Below are 16,482 nucleotides of genomic sequence, written 5' to 3' on the forward strand. Positions count from 1 at the left end.
AATGATCACCACGGTAAAATAAGGGAAATCAGAGCTCGTACGCGCGCTATATGAGATTGGAATAATAGAGAATTGTGAGGGTGGTTCGATGAACCCGCTGCCAGGCACTTAAATGTGATTTGCAGAGTATCCATGTAGATGTAGATGTATACTAACGGGAGCTCTGTCTGCTTGCCCTTCACCCCTAGCGTCAAATCTGATATCTAAATTTTCCTTTACCTCGTTGACTACATTCTTTTCATCTTGCATGTATAAACCAACATTCCGTTCTACAGAATCTTCTCTTACTTTTCCAGAACTGCTCTTTGAGCAATTACGAGAATCCATATTGAATGTTTTGCTTCAGACAGCAAAATAATAACGCACTACAAACGTAGTAAATTTTATTAAAATATCAACAGATTCACTGTCACCGACGAGTGCTCAGTACCTACACTTCGCTTCACACAAAACACAAACTCAGAATTTCCGAAAACACCTATCGTGATAAAAATTTGTCAAACACAATATATTCCCACAGCAAAATAATCTCCCAAAATGCCAGTAAACCACCAGGCATATATGGAGTCTCCAGAACAACACTGTTCAAGCAAGGAAACAAAATGGTGAGACGCCTGAAAGGAAATACATTCTGTAAGTATATGTGTCTGTCCAACAAAATCGTCAGAAGCCTGAAAAGAAACACATTCACGAAGTGTATGTATCCGTCTGTATCTCAAAATCTATCTCGCGGTTTCTCAAAAGTTTCCAGTGAGTTATAGCGGCGTATGCCACGTATAACGCTACCACTGTGTTGGAAGAGTTTGAACCTAAGCTACGTACAACGTCATACTAAATAATTGTAGTGTAGAGCAAATGTTTTTTAAAAGTGACAACCTTTGTAGGACACTATATACCTGCATCACTATGTCCTGCATTAAAGAGAATAAATTAGACCTGATATTGAAATGCAAGTGCATGCACCTGTTAAAATCAATTAGTTGGTGAGGAAGTAGACCACAACTAGAGAAAGCAAACAATTAATTTACATTAGATCTATTCATTTAATCTTATCCTTGGGGGTTTTCGGTGTCAAAACAGTTTTGTTAACATTGTAATACGAACCAATATAAATCAAATGGTGATTAATCGTATTATGGTATCATATAGCAATTTCATGTGGGCCATCGCAAAGTGGGAGAGGTAGCAGAAATGGAAAAGCATCCTCCCCAGTATCCACGACTCAAGGCTCATATACTCTGATAACACCAGAAACAAGTTGTTGGATCATCGGATTAAGGCTAAGAGATGATTAATTATGTCTCAAAAATAGGTCGAAGCCACCCATTAGATATTCGTATGAGCAGTACATGGAAGATAAAGATCGGGAAACAATTGCTAATCTGCAATCCTTTTGTGAACTAAGAATCTGTAATTTAACGAAATAACAGAAATTTAAAAGACTAAAGACTCGCGTCTCAGAGTGAACAAAGCGTGATCGAAGCTAACATGCGATTCGCAGAGCAGCGCTTACCACCAAGAGATCGGAGTCGTGTTTAAAATCACTACTGTCGCCCATCAGGAGCCGAATTCTTCGAAGACCATCTGCAGTAATCAGAAGGCTCGCGGCGCTCGATGCTTGGGTCCTTCTACTTCCGAATCTAAAACACTATAGACGGCACTTACTTCCTTTCTGAGCTCCGCCATGGCTCTTTGTGAGAAAACGTGTAAGTGATTTTGATAGCCACTCCTGTACAAACATCAATTGCTCCTCCAACCAGGCGAGAGACTATTAGCGGCTCATATCCCCTCTATGTTAAATTCTGAAGAAGAGGCAGTGCGACAGAGAGAAGATGACTTTCTGTCATCTCCTCTTAACAAGTTCAGAAAGAAATTTCCGCAAACAATCGCTGTTGAGAGAAGATAATGAGCAAGAGAGGCAGAGCGTGTTCGCGTCACCCAATGCCTTGGTGTCGACTTTTCATGGTATTTGGTTCCTTTTCGTAAAAATTACTTGGACTACAAAGAGGGCCTCCACTTCCACTATTTGTCTCGGGGTGAGTCCGAGCGTCTACTTGAGAATATTTTTTCATTGTGCACCATCAGGTCGGCCCATTGTAGGTGACCCATTGTAAGACAAGAGTATGGGACGTACCTATGTTTGCATCTAATGGCGCAGCCACCGGCCAGCTTGGTGCCTGTATCTTGCCTCACACCGCTAAAGGAACGCACTGTCGTGGAGAGACGCCTCATAGCGTAGCCCACTGCGGGAGCAGCGTTCCCACCCATACAAAAAGCAGTCAACATGCTTTCTCCTTTCACAAGAAATCGCCCCAGCCGTGGCCTAACTTGTAGCTGAAGTCAAAAGCCAGTAATTACACTATTTGTTTAAGATATCATAAATTATACCAAGCTTAGATCAAGAAATCCGGCTACATTAAGATCAAAGAGTACCAAGGGAAAAATCTCATATACTGATCTTCTGCAATTACTTCTGATAATTATTATCATCTCGCCCACTCCAGCCGGTCGCTGTGGCCGAGCGGTTCTAGGCGCTTCAGTCCGGAACAGCGCTGCTGCTACGGTCGCAGGTTCGAATCCTGCCTCGGGCATGGATGTGTGTCATGTCCTTAGGTTAAGTTAGGTTTTAAGTAGTTCTACGTTCTAGAGGATTGATGACCTCAGATGTCCCATAGTGCTTTGAGCCATATGAACCATTTCGCCTACTCCCTTCCCAGTTAGAGGCGCCATGTCACTCATTGCGATGCACCACCCGCCGGAGGTTCGAGTCCTCCCTCGGGCATGGGTGTGTGTGTTGCTCTTAGCATAAGTTAGTTTAAGTAGTGTGTTAGTCTAGGGACCGATGACCTCAGCAGTTTCGTCCCTTAACAATTCACACATATTTGAACATTTATTTTTAAGGGACAGAAATTAAACTAGTAGCATAAGCAGAGGTTGCTCTTAAAGTAATGGCCCAGCCGTCAATTAGTACAACTATTTCAAATTATTAGTTTGATGTCGTATCGACCAAGTGAAAAGTACCTGCAAGAAAGTGAGATTCAGATGGAATCTCTCTATTTTTATCTTGCTGCGTTAAAACAATAGAAAACAAGAAATTAGCATTACTGACAGTTCACCGTTCATAGAAATAGAGATTTGGCACTTAAAAGTGTATAACATGTCTCGTTTTCACTTAAAATACTGTCCAAAGGAAATGACGTATTTGGTAGTGTAGTCAGCGGTTATTACAGAACGAATGGTGTGATAACAGATATAACCCACAGCCTTAGACTCTCAGGTAGGGCAGTATAACGGGTGACAGGAGCATGCAGGTAGATTTCAGTGGTAATGTGCCAGGCCATGATTAAACGAAATTATTATCAAGAATATTTGCACAAACTGTTATGTTGGGTTGACTTTCTGCAAAAATTACAAAATTTATCAATATAGTATTTGCGGAAAAACAGATCACAACATTTAAAAGAGACCAACGTTTACTCAGTTCATATCTATTATTCATTAAATAACACTCAGCACAGTTAAAAAAATAAACGTCTGAATTAATTAGGATCACAGGCGTTGAGATAACAAGCTCAATAGCGCCTTGGAATAGTACACTGGGAGTTTAAAATAGGACTTTACAACTTTCAAAATTCATATAAATTTGTTGAAAGAAAATAAACTGAATCACATCAAGTTTTCACCGTAAACTAAAGATGTTGTATGTGGCTTCTGTTGGTTATGCTGCACACATTCAGTCGGAAGTTAATTTCTTCCCAAACTTCCTGTAGCGTTGCAGGTGTAACTTGCCCAGTGGTGTCGTAAATTCATGCTCTAAGTTCAGATAGAAAAGCTGGCACAGGAGGTACAAACGCGATATCCTTGATGAATCCACGTAAAAATAAATCGAGGGGTGTCAGAGTTGGGAACGTGGCGGTCATGAAATTAGCCCATCACGGCCAATCCATTGACCTGGAAAGCGGCCTCTAAGAACTTCGCGGACGTGAGCCAGGTAATGGTATCGAGCACCATCTCGCTTGAAATAAACATTTTGTTCCTACTCATCCGCATCGATCTGTGGTATCAAAGGTTTTGTAACATACCCAGTTACACTATCCCACTGATGGTCCTCTCACGGGAAAAAAGGAACCGTGCACTTTGTTCTTGTTCAATGTACAAAAAACGATCAGTTTAGGGCTATCAAGAACATTTTGTAATGTTTGATGTGGATTTTCACTGTCCCAAATCCTACCAAAACACATAGCTATCCCGCTCGGGTCCAGTGAAGGCAGCCATATTTAATGAAACACTCGCTAGCTCTCCTTACCGTGCGATTCGGCACTAGTGGACTACCCGAGACAAGACTTGATGTATTTCCTTGCAAATTGACCCTACAATCACCTCTGTAGATACTATGAATTAATTAATATTAATTTTTAAAGTTGTAAAGCCCTTTTTAAAACACCCTGCAATAGAAAATAGAGAGAATAATGAATGATGAAGAACTATAACACAGAGACAATTAAAAAGAGTCTTTATGTCGTCAAAACACCAAGATTTGGCTATAAGAAACACTAGAGATGCCAGTAATACTTGATGTTATGGCTTCATATGCCACATACGCTCTGAAAATTTTTAAAGGGTTACAGCAGTAAATAAATTAAGATAGTTGATGTTAATTGTTGCTAAAAGTATTTTCGCCTCTGGGACTCCCTAAATTGTCACAATAAATTAAGAAAGAACAATAATTAGTAAAGATATCCAGCTGAGGTAATAAATTAAAAACATTGAACGCCACTCGACGGTTAGCAACCGATCCAGAGGAAGATAAGGCGTATTCTGCCAACATCGACCACTGCCATCACTCACAGTAAACGTTCAAATTATGTTATTAAGCACACAGGAAAATATTAACAATGGCAAGAAGAAAATGTTTCATTTGTAACAGTTAGCTACACCTGTCAGCTACTTCTCTACGTAGTCGCCGTTCTGACTCAGACATTCGTCGTAGCGTTGTACCAACTTTCCAATACCCTCGTCATAGAAGGCAGCCGCCAGTGCTTTCCGCCAATTCTCTGCGCTGGCCTAAAGCTCGTTGTCTGTGCCAAAATGTTGTCTTCGTAGCCAGCGGTTCGTTTGAGCAGAGATGAAACTCAGTGGGAGACAATTACGGGCTGTATTGTGGGTAACCAAACATTTCCAATTGAAACGATGCAGGAACATCTTCATTGCCCCTGCAGAATGACGCTGAGAATTGTCGTGAAGAAGAAACCGCACGACAGTTATGTAATGTTGGTTGCATAGCTTCAGGGGGAAATTCTCACCAGGCCCTCGTACTTGGCGGGAGACACTATTTTCTATAACACCTTTACGCGCTCATTAAGAGGTCAGGAATGAAAAGAGCGACATAATTCTACCTAGAGTCATACTAGAGACACTGCCCAACACATCTTTGCAAAGCTTTATCGGATTTTCATAGTCGTTTCCATTTCGCGACCGATCGTAACTTATTTTCTGGACAGCCCTTGTATTACTTATCGACCACAGCGTTAGTACTTCACATTCCCACTTTTACAAGTTTCTCTTCTTCCACGTGGATAATTAAAAGTATTTAAATGAAACTGGAGACTTTCTATATATTGTGTAATAATTACAGAACAGCATAATAATGTAGACAACAATGATAAACTATGCTGTTATAAATAATCATAGGAATATCGTTTCATATCGTTATTCAGGTAGTTTCTTTCCCTGCCACTATTAGGCAAAAAAGATGTGCATACGCCAAAGAATTTATTGTTGAATAGGTATGGCGAAGAAGATTAGTAAGTTTTGTATGGTGTGTATTGTGTCTTGAGCCAGGGACCTAGAATCGACGAGGAGGCTTCGTCCCACCATAGCCCTCAGTGGTTCTCAACCCCACAACTGACCACAGCAGTCCACCCACAGCCGCCCCACACCAAACCTAGGGTTATTTTGAGCAGTTCGGCCCTGGATAGTCTCATACCAGACGCGTGTAGCTCCAAATGTTGCGTGGTAGAGTAATTATGGTGTACGCGTACGTGGAGAGATAGTGTTTGCGCAGCAATCGCCAACATAGTGTAACTAAGGCGGAATAAGGGGAACCAGCCCACATTCACCGAGGCAGATGGATAACCGCCTTAAAAACCATCCACAGGCTGGCCGGCGCACGGCCGGTCGGATTCGTGCCGGGGACCGGCACTCCTTCCCGCTCGGGAAGCAGCGCCCTAGACCGCGCGGCTAGCCGAGTGGGATTTGTATGGTTCTATGACATTTATCACCTGGCACTTTGTCAAGGAGAAGTTCAGAAAGAGGCTGAATGATACTACGAAACGAGATGAACTACCATTATCTATTCCGTCAAAAACTAGGGTCTAGTGACCTGAATCATTTTACAAGAGTTGCTTTTGAGTGGTTCCCAGTCTGCGATATAATCGAAGGAGCACCTGTGAGTTCGTGCTGCTGCTGCTAAGTAGACTAAAAGAAACAGCTTTTGGACTTCTTTAACCGTTAGCAAACGCTGTTACTGAATTAACGTATTACTATTATTATTATTACCATTATTGTCATTATTGCAGAAGTCGGAACCATACCATATGAGGGGGCTAACAGCAAATGTTGCTGCCAGTTTTATCATATTTGTTAACACAAGTGACCGTCGTTGGTTGAATGTCAAAAACTATCACATCTACTGTGGAAAATTATCTTCAAATCACAGGAATAGAGATATGTTTACACGTAGTACGCACCTCTTACCGCAACAACGGGAAAAAAGTGTAGCAGCTTAACATGGAATCGAGTTTCTTTGCCCTTACGTAGAAAGCCTACAGATTTTTCGTTCAGCTACAGTTTAGCCCAGCAAATATATCCCTGTCAAATGTCTGTGTATCGTACCTATAGTTGCTAACAGCGCATTATATTGAATGAAAAGCTTTTCTACCTGGAATAAGTCTACACTACAGACGGGCCATTTTTACCTAATATATTAAATAATAATATCCACTTCCCCATCTTCTTAATATAATCTGGAAAAACAGCAAGTTGCTTTTCATTCACGCCAGCCGTGTATGAGACTTCACTGCGATTTCCCATCGCCACTTTTTGTCCTGGCAAATGAATACCCTTGGTACCGACTTAACATTAGCTGGAATGCAAACGAAGCTGCGTTTGATAACTGATAAATCTGTCCACTAGGTTCTGATAATGGAGCTAACGTACCATACATGCCTTACCACAATATTCAAGAAATTTTCTGCAAAATATCCCCTACCGTGAATGGGTGATGTTGATTTTAAGAAAGTGATTCTGGTATGGTAACTTCTACGACGGGTTTCGATGGTTTTTGCGCTCAAACGAATATTTGAAAGGTCTCCGAACTCCTGACTAAAAATTCTTTGATTCCAGGCTGTTTCCGGAAATACACTGAAGAGACAATAGAATGGTACATCTGCCTAATATTCGCAACGTGGCGTGGCATGGACTCGAGAAATGTCTGAAGTAGGGCTGGAGGGAAGTGACGCCATGAAGCCTGCAGGGCTGTACGTAGATCCGTAAGAGGGTGAGGTGGTGGACATCTCTTCTGAACAGCACGTTGCAAGACATCCCAGGTATACCCAATAATGTTCATGTCTGGGGAGTTTGATGGCCAGTGGAAGTGTTTATACTCAGAAGAGTGTTCCTGGAGCAACTCTGTAGCAATTCTGGACATGTAGGTGTGTCTCATTGTCCTGCTGGAATTGCCCAAGTCCGTCGGGATGCACAATGGACATAAATTGATGCAGGTGAACCGACAGGATGCTTACGTACCTGTCAGAGTCGTATCTAGACGTATTAGGGTCCCATATCATTCCAACTGCACACGCTCTACACCATTATAGAGCCCACTAACCATTTGAACTGTCCGCTGCTGACATCTAGGGTCCAAGGATTCATGAGGTTATCTCCACACCCGTACACATCCATCTGCTCGACAGAATTTCAAACGAGACTCGTCCGACCAGGCAGTAAGTTTCCTGTCTTCAACAGACTAATATCAGTCATGACTGACCCAGGCGAGACGTAAGGCTTTGTGTCGTGCGATCATCAAGGGTAAACGAGCGTGCCTTCGACTCCGAGAGCCCATATAGATGATGTTTCGCTGAGCTGTTCACAAGGTGACCCTTGTTGATGGCCCAGCACTGAAATATGGAGCATTTGCGGAAGTCTTAAACTTCTGTCACATTGAACGATTCTCTTCAGTTTTCTTTGATCCCGTTCTTGCAGGATCTTTTTCCGACCGCAGCGATGTCGGAGATTTGATGTTTTACCGGATTCCTGATATTCAACGGACACTCTTGAAATGATCATACGGGAAAAATCCCCGCTTCATCGCTACCTCGTAGACGCTGTCTCCAATCTCTCGTACGCCGACTATAATGCCACGTTCAGATTGACTTAAAAATCTTGATAACATGCCATTGTAGCAGCAGTAACCGATCTAACAACTGCAGTAGACACTTGTTGTCTTGTATAGGCGTTGCCGACCGCAGCGCCGTATTCTGCTTGTTTACATATCTCTGTAGTTGAATACGCATGCCTGCACCAGTTTCTTTGTGGCTTCAGTGTGTATAACTCGTTGCATACGCCCGTTTTGCCAGAATGTGTAAGCGGAAAAAGATAGGTCATAACTGGGTATTTATTCCGGGACTCAGTATGCCGGGCCAACAGTATTTTGCAACATTTAAGTGTACCCATGGAAGTACTACCTTACCATATCTTTGGGAAGGTGAAACGTCCCATATTACCTTAAATGTAAATGTAAATTGTAAATGCAGTCCATAGACAATCTACGTGAATACTGATGCGTAAGTAGATCAGTGACCAAATGATGTGTCGGAAGGAATTTTGATCCTCCTTTGAAGGTTTCGCTCGATGTTCATCAAAAGAAATGCGTGATGTCGGTTTCATACATGCAAACACTATTATTGTTCTGAGGAGTAGTGGAAGTCCCATGCTGAATCCAATTTAATATCTTTGGGATGCCTCATAGATTTGTCCAACGTCCAGCAACATCTACTCACCATGATTTAGAATGAACGTGAAGCAGTACGGACTTGAATGTATGAGAACTGTGTGCTAATTGACTAAGATAGCAGCAAAAGAATTTGATTCGTGCTAACACTTATATTCCTTACAACTGAGGACACTGGGCATAAGAAGAAATTTAAAAACTATTCTTAATCAAAAGATTTGATTCCATAGAGAAGGTCTGTAAGACATTTTCTCCGACATGTTTAGAGATTTTGCACGAAAATATTTCAGATGTATTACCTCTGCCACAACGGCACTTGACAGTGGAAGAAGCGAAGGCTTGGAACTCGCGTTTGAAGAATGGAGATGAGAGACGCTGAATGAGCCGAAACTAAATAGTTTAGTTATTTTTCCTGTAAATCGTTGAACGCGCCATGGCTGATAATAGGTTGGTGCTTAAGCCTACATATTGTCATTTCGTCATTTGGAGATAGTGAATGGAGCTATAGACGTTATAAAATCGAGTGCAGAGTGGAGAAATCGGAACATTTCTGACATATTCTTCTTCTTGAGTTTAACAACGGGGCGACAGCAGCGGAGGCAACCAGAAACATTTGAGCTGTGTATGGATATAATGTCTTTGGACAGAACATAGGGAGAAGATGTTTTCTCGTTAGGGATCGTTTTGATATTAAAAACGCTCCACGAGGTTTGATGAAGATCGTTAACGCATTAATCCACAATGATCCACATCGGCATACAAGAAAGCTGGCAAATGTGAGAAACTGTAATCATTCCACCATCGTGTGACACTTGCATGCAATGGAGAAGGCTTAAAATTGAGTATATGCCTTCTCAACCTCCAATTCAAAATCACGAAAGTCAGTGGGTGGCCATATGTACATCTCTGATTGCTCCTCATCAATTGGTTCGAGAACAACACCGACGATTCCAGTCCTGTGTCGTTACTAGTGACAAGAAATGGTGTCTCTATGTTAACACAAGGGGAAAAAAGGTACAGTTGAGTCCAAAAAAAGCAGCAACTTCCCGTACAAAGACCTGCGTGCATGCACAAAAGGTAATGTTGTGCGTCTGGTGGAACAGCGACGATTTGTTGAACTAGGAATTGCTTCCCCGATGTGTAACACTCACTGCTAACACTTACTGTAAGCGATTGAGAACTCTTGCTGACGAAGTCCTAAAACAACGACCAGGAAGACTACGTGAAGTGATACTGCTTCACGATAACGCCTGCACGCATTCTGCGAGACTGATAAAAAACACAATACAGGAGTTGGGTTTAGAAGCAATTCCGCACCCAATTTGTTCACCTGACCTCGCGCCGTCAAATTTCAACCTTTTGCGCCCTCTATCGAACAACCTCTTCATGGAACTTCCTTTCCGGATGAAAAGGCACTCCGAGCATGGCTCGACGAGGTTTTTGCCTCAAAACCACATGATTTCTATAATCGCGGAACCCAAGAGTTACGCCAGTGCTAGCAGATTGTACACGGTGAAGGAGAACTACAGTATCTGTTAGGTGTACGTGTAGTGTTTATTCCTGAACAAACCTAGTAACTTGAAGTAGGTTGAAAGTACCACGGAAACCTCCTTGTACGTCAAAATTCCTTCACTAGATTAAGCATTGTGTAAGTGCCTTTGTTCGTGACGTGTTGTACTCTGTTTATCGCTCGCTTTCCTACAAGCATCAAGCGATAGTTTATTTTACTTCATTTCAGTTATTTTCGACGGGAATCTTTTATTTACACTGCTTTATGATGGAAAGAAAAGGCAATAGTAGAAACATAAAGATGAATAGTGAGCTAATATTTCAAGGAAAGCAGCGTGTAACATACACAAGGGCAACCATTGCTCAGAAAGAACCATCACGACGTGATAAAATCTGAAACCATTAGAATTTAACTGCATATTGTGAAGCATAATGAAATAAAGCGAATTACCGTGTAGTTTTGGGTTTCAAACTACATGATCTTCCCATGGTAGGATTTATTTCTCGCTTTCCAATGACCAATAATTTATGTGCTGAAAAAAAGAATGGCCCATTAGCCGTGGTTTCTTTCTTCTTGACGTGATGCTTAGAGAAGTTTCTTTTTCGCTGAGTCCTTCATGTCGACGGGGTATTTTATGACACTGCTTATAAATAAGTGAGGCGCTGCTGTGCACATTCATTGATTCTTCGAATGTGAAGAATGGTATTACCATGTTTATCAAAATTTCCAGTTTTATTATTATTTTTTTTTAAATGCTGTGCTTATTACACGTTTGCAACATCTACTCTGTCAGACGTTACAAATGATGCGTAACTAACATAAATTGTATACCTTCAATTAACATTATCTGTAATGTGAATCTATCATGCATTTTTCCTGTTTACTTACATTCTGACATTTTGCAATTTCAGTGTTTCTCATTTGCAGTGTACGTACCAACTACGCTATTCATTGTGTTTCCCAACATCTATGTTCTACGTATTCCCACAAGTAAATAACCCTGTGGTTTGCACGTGTTTTGTGTCTTAATGGAGAGTTTATGGCCTTCGTAGAGTCGTATTTTAATTACCTAAAGTCCAACGTCGAGGATGACATCACTGTAATATATTGACCTAAAGAAGTCATATAATAAGTCCATTTTTAACCAGGAAAGGAAGTTTGGTCTAAAAGACAGTGAAGTTCTCAGCCAGCCCTCCTAACAGTCGCTGATCAGGTCTACTAGTTGTAATTTAAAGCTGTCGGCATGGCTGTGGCAGCAGTGCAAGTGGTGAGCAAACTGGATATCAAGGCAAAGTTACACTCCGACTCTCCCATGCTTCGCGCGCACGCCCATCGATATCGTGTATTTCATAATGCTTCAGACAGCTAACTGAAAATATCACTCCATAATTTATTCCTAAAACTCTATATCACAAATTTGTTACATTATAATAGTTGCCGCTTTAGGTTTCTGCATTCATTATCCGATTTTCCCACGTCTGCTGAACGTATGTCTGCTCGTAACACCTCAGCGAGCAGCATTGTCTGCCAAACGGGGATGAGCGAACTTTAATGCAAAATTTTCACAGTGGCTTTGTGCAGGTAAAATGTAGTTTGTCAAGAACTCTTATCTCTTGAGGGTATTATCCTCCTTTAAAGACCCACTTTCTAGATTCATTACATAAATTATGTTGACATAGAGTACTACGTGAGTGGACAGGGGGAGCTGCATCATATTCCACAGAATACACCAGCTGCCCCTCATATTATGAGTGTTATATGCAGTATGAGTGATAAAATTCTCTCGGGCTTCCAGAGCCACGTCAAGTGGTTGGATTTTAAACAACTTGATGCAGCTAGAAGCCAGAGAAAATTTTATCAGTACATATCTCCGTGAAACCATGCACTCGTATTGTATGTCTCGGTGTTACAGGTACAAACGTAAGGAACGAGTAGAAGACAATGAAGCAAGCAGATAATTCCAATAAACCTGTGTCCAAAAATAAATGGCTTCTCTGATACGATGTATGCGGTTATACCGTGTTACAATACTGTTAACGTCGAAGTCTACGTTGAATTCGAAGCAGCACAATTTCAATTTGATAAATTATCCTCGTTTGACTTTATATCATCATTCCGGATACCTAAGTACTGGTAAACAGCGCTTCGACAACAAGTGTACAGGTAGTGGATCGCCCGTATCATGGCCCGTCCCGTAACTTGAACACGTTGGGTTTTATTGTGTGGGAATATTTAAAAGCTTTCATGTATTCTAGCCATGTTGATAACGCCTATGTACTCCGGGAACGCATTCTGGATTATTAATGTATTCGGAACACGCCTAGGATTTTTTAAAGTGTACATGTATCGATGAGCACACGTGATGACGAATGCCTTCATACGAACGGTAAACATTTGGAACACTCGTAACGTTTTCGTCCTCAGAAGCACATCTGCAGTTTGAATCCTAGAGGAGTCCGTGTACTCAGTCGCAACAAGCCGTGTTGAGGAAACAGTTGGTTTCCGTATATATGTGTTCTTTTAGAATTATTGGCTTGTTTCATTGCCCTCTTCTCGCCGCTTTTGTTTTTATTTATAATAATTATCCTATATATGCCAAAAACTTTCCGAGATAGCACACTAGATATTCCGCAAGTGATAGTTCACTAAAAAGGTGACTGTTATTCTCAACGTTATCCAATCGCACATTAAACCACTTCTTTCCTAAAGCAGCAGCTTAGGTTGTTAAAGGCATTCTAAAACACTTGTATAAGCATCGTGGTATGATCCTTGACATTTTCCAGCGAATCTTGCAAAAAAAGAAGAAAAAAGTTCTAAATATTTTACTCCGGGCTACCAACACCCTGTACTTTTGCCTCCACAATCACGTAAATACTCGTTGAATCTTTTAATACATACTCCAGTCCTTCTAGATCATTTAATTTCATGGAAAACATTAACAACCATCATTTCATAAAAACTTTTCTTTCACAAGAAGGAAAAAAGAAACAATGTTTACGTCAATATCTCCACACATACATATCTCCAAACATCCACAAGACACACTTGCAAATATAAAAGAAAGTTCTCAGTTTACGTACTGACCATTTCTCGAAACCTTACTTCGATTGGCTTCAATCGTGTGTAATAGCAGATGCATGACGATTACCAGAATCATCATAAATTTTTTTTAGTAAAGCAGACTACTGAGTCTGTGGCAAGTATTTCTGCAACCTGAAAACGTTCTCATTCTACAATACAAACAATGCATCAGTATTAAATGTCGTGCTGAGATGGCCTAGATCATAATGTGGATTATTTCTTGTTTCACACGTAGTGTCCTAAGCAACAAAAAATCAACCAGAACTCAGAAGAAAATAATTTTCACTTAAATTTGTAATATTTTGCTACTGAGAATAGAAATAACAATTAAAGAAAGTAGATTATTGCCAGGAGGGAACTTAATCAGAGAGCAGAGTCACATGTCTCTAACAGAAACCTTGTGACTAGAGTTCTTTCTCAGTATAACAAAACACTCACTGTCTCAGAATTTTTGTCTTCCGAAATTGTATTGATGTTCTGCTAAAAGTTGAAATATCCCAATGATTTGTCAAGAAAATTAATTTGTTTATGTTTCCCCTTTGACATGGTGAAGCTACCGCTGCAGTGACCTGTATCTTATAGAAACAGAATCGTAGAAGTAGAATTGTAAAAGCAAGACTGCCGAGTCATACATTTGCTTGCCGACTTCAGCAATCATGTTGCTGAAAAGTTGCGTTTGTAAAGAATTTATGTAATTATTTAAGGGAAGAAGTGGGTTGAAAATGCAGCTTTAAAAAAGCGGTAAACATGGATGACGAACCAGAAGCTGGGACACTTTGCTCTTAAATAACATTGAATGGTGCAAGTGCCAGCGCAAGTCCCCAGCATGTCAGTGGGAAACGTAAAATGTCACAAACCGTGTCCCCTTGTCTATGACATTATCACCTTATCAATGACATCATCGTAACTACATGGAAAACCGCACACCCCCTTACCGTCCCCTTCGCCCATCCCTGCCCTCACCATTCCACCGATCAGAGCCTGATGTTTTAGCAGCCCCTAAAATGAAACAGCCAATCACAATGTAGCCACAGAGCAGCCACCTTAGCCATGTTGAAAAGTATTATAAAAATCTGAATTATTGGTGCTATATTCAAAAGCATTTATCGAATAAATTACATAAAGGAGGTAATTTACAGTATTTTCACATCAGTAACACACACACACACACACACACACACACACACACACACACACACACAAACACAGACACGTCCAACAAAATCGGTGTCTAAAAGACTTCTGAAGTAAGGTCCCCAATGCTATTTCCATAAATAAATTATTACAAACATATGTGGCTAAATAATAACTTAATAAGCAGGTAGATGATCTTCCATGTTAGTCCTAGATGAGGTGATACCGAAATTCAACTTCACCAAACTTATTTCTGCACAAAAATCTTATACAAAGGAGGTAAGCACACAAATAGGCAGCCTGAATTACTGGCAGCTATTGCAAGAATTGTGATACTTGACAAGCACCGTGTGTTTTGTAGAAGAATTTAGTTGTGGTAGTATTTAATTTGAAGGCCCAATGTGCTTCACACCAGGTTTAGATCAAAAAATGAAATTAATTACATTCTTCCAGTAGCTATTAACAATTCAAACAGTTTCTTTGTTTGTGTGCTTGCATGCTGTACATAATATTTTGTCCAACATGTGTTTTGCGTATTTATGGGTCTTGGAGAGGTTAATTTTCGGTATCCACTCATATAGGCATACAAAGGGAATGTCATCTATCTGCTTATTAAATTACACTCCTGGAAATTGAAATAAGAACACCGTGAATTCATTGTCCCAGGAAGGGGAAACTTTATTGACACATTCCTGGGATCAGATACATCACATGATCACACTGACGGAACCACAGGCACATAGACACAGGCAACAGAGCATGCACAATGTCGGCACTAGTACAGTGTATATCCACCTTTCGCAGCAATGCAGGCTGCTATTCTCCCATGGAGACGATCGTAGAGATGCTGGATGTAGTCCTGTGGAACGGCTTGCCATGCCATTTCCACCTGGGGCCTCAGTTGGACCAGCGTTCGTGCTGGACGTGCAGACCGCGTGAGACGACGCCTCATCCAGTCCCAAACATGCTCAATGGGGGACAGATCCGGAGATCTTGCTGGCCAGGGTAGTTGACTTACACCTTCTAGAGCACGTTGGGTGGCACGGGATACATGCGGACGTGCATTGTCCTGTTGGAACAGCAAGTTCCCTTGCCGGTCTAGGAATGGTAGAACGATGGGTTCGATGACGGTTTGGATGTACCGTGCACTATTCAGTGTCCCCTCGACGATCACCAGTGGTGTACGGCCAGTGTAGGAGATCGCTCCCCACACCATGATGCCGGGTGTTGGCCCTGTGTGCCTCGGTCGTATGCAGTCCTGATTGTGGCGCTCAGCTGCACGGCGCCAAACACGCATACGACCATCATTGGCACCAAGGCAGAAGCGACTCTCATCGCTGAAGACGACACGTCTCCATTCGTCCCTCCATTCACGCCTGTCGCGACACCACTGGAGGCGGGCTGCACGATGTTGGGGCGTGAGCGGAAGACGGCCTAACGGTGTGCGGGACCGTAGCCCAGCTTCATGGAGACGGTTGCGAATGGTCCTCGCCGATACCCCAGGAGCAACAGTGTCCCTAATTTGCTGGGAAGTGGCGGTGCGGTCCCCTACGGCACTGCGTAGGATCCTACGGTCTTGGCGTGCATCCGTGCGTCGCTGCGGTCCGGTCCCAGGTCGACGGGCACGTGCACCTTCCGCCGACCACTGGCGACAACATCGATGTACTGTGGAGACCTCACGCCCCACGTGTTGAGCAATTCGGCGGTACGTCCACCCGGCCTCCCGCATGCCCACTATACGCCCTCG

The sequence above is a fragment of the Schistocerca cancellata genome, chromosome 6 (assembly GCF_023864275.1).
Source record: "Schistocerca cancellata isolate TAMUIC-IGC-003103 chromosome 6, iqSchCanc2.1, whole genome shotgun sequence".
Classification (NCBI taxonomy): Eukaryota; Metazoa; Arthropoda; class Insecta; order Orthoptera; family Acrididae; genus Schistocerca; species Schistocerca cancellata.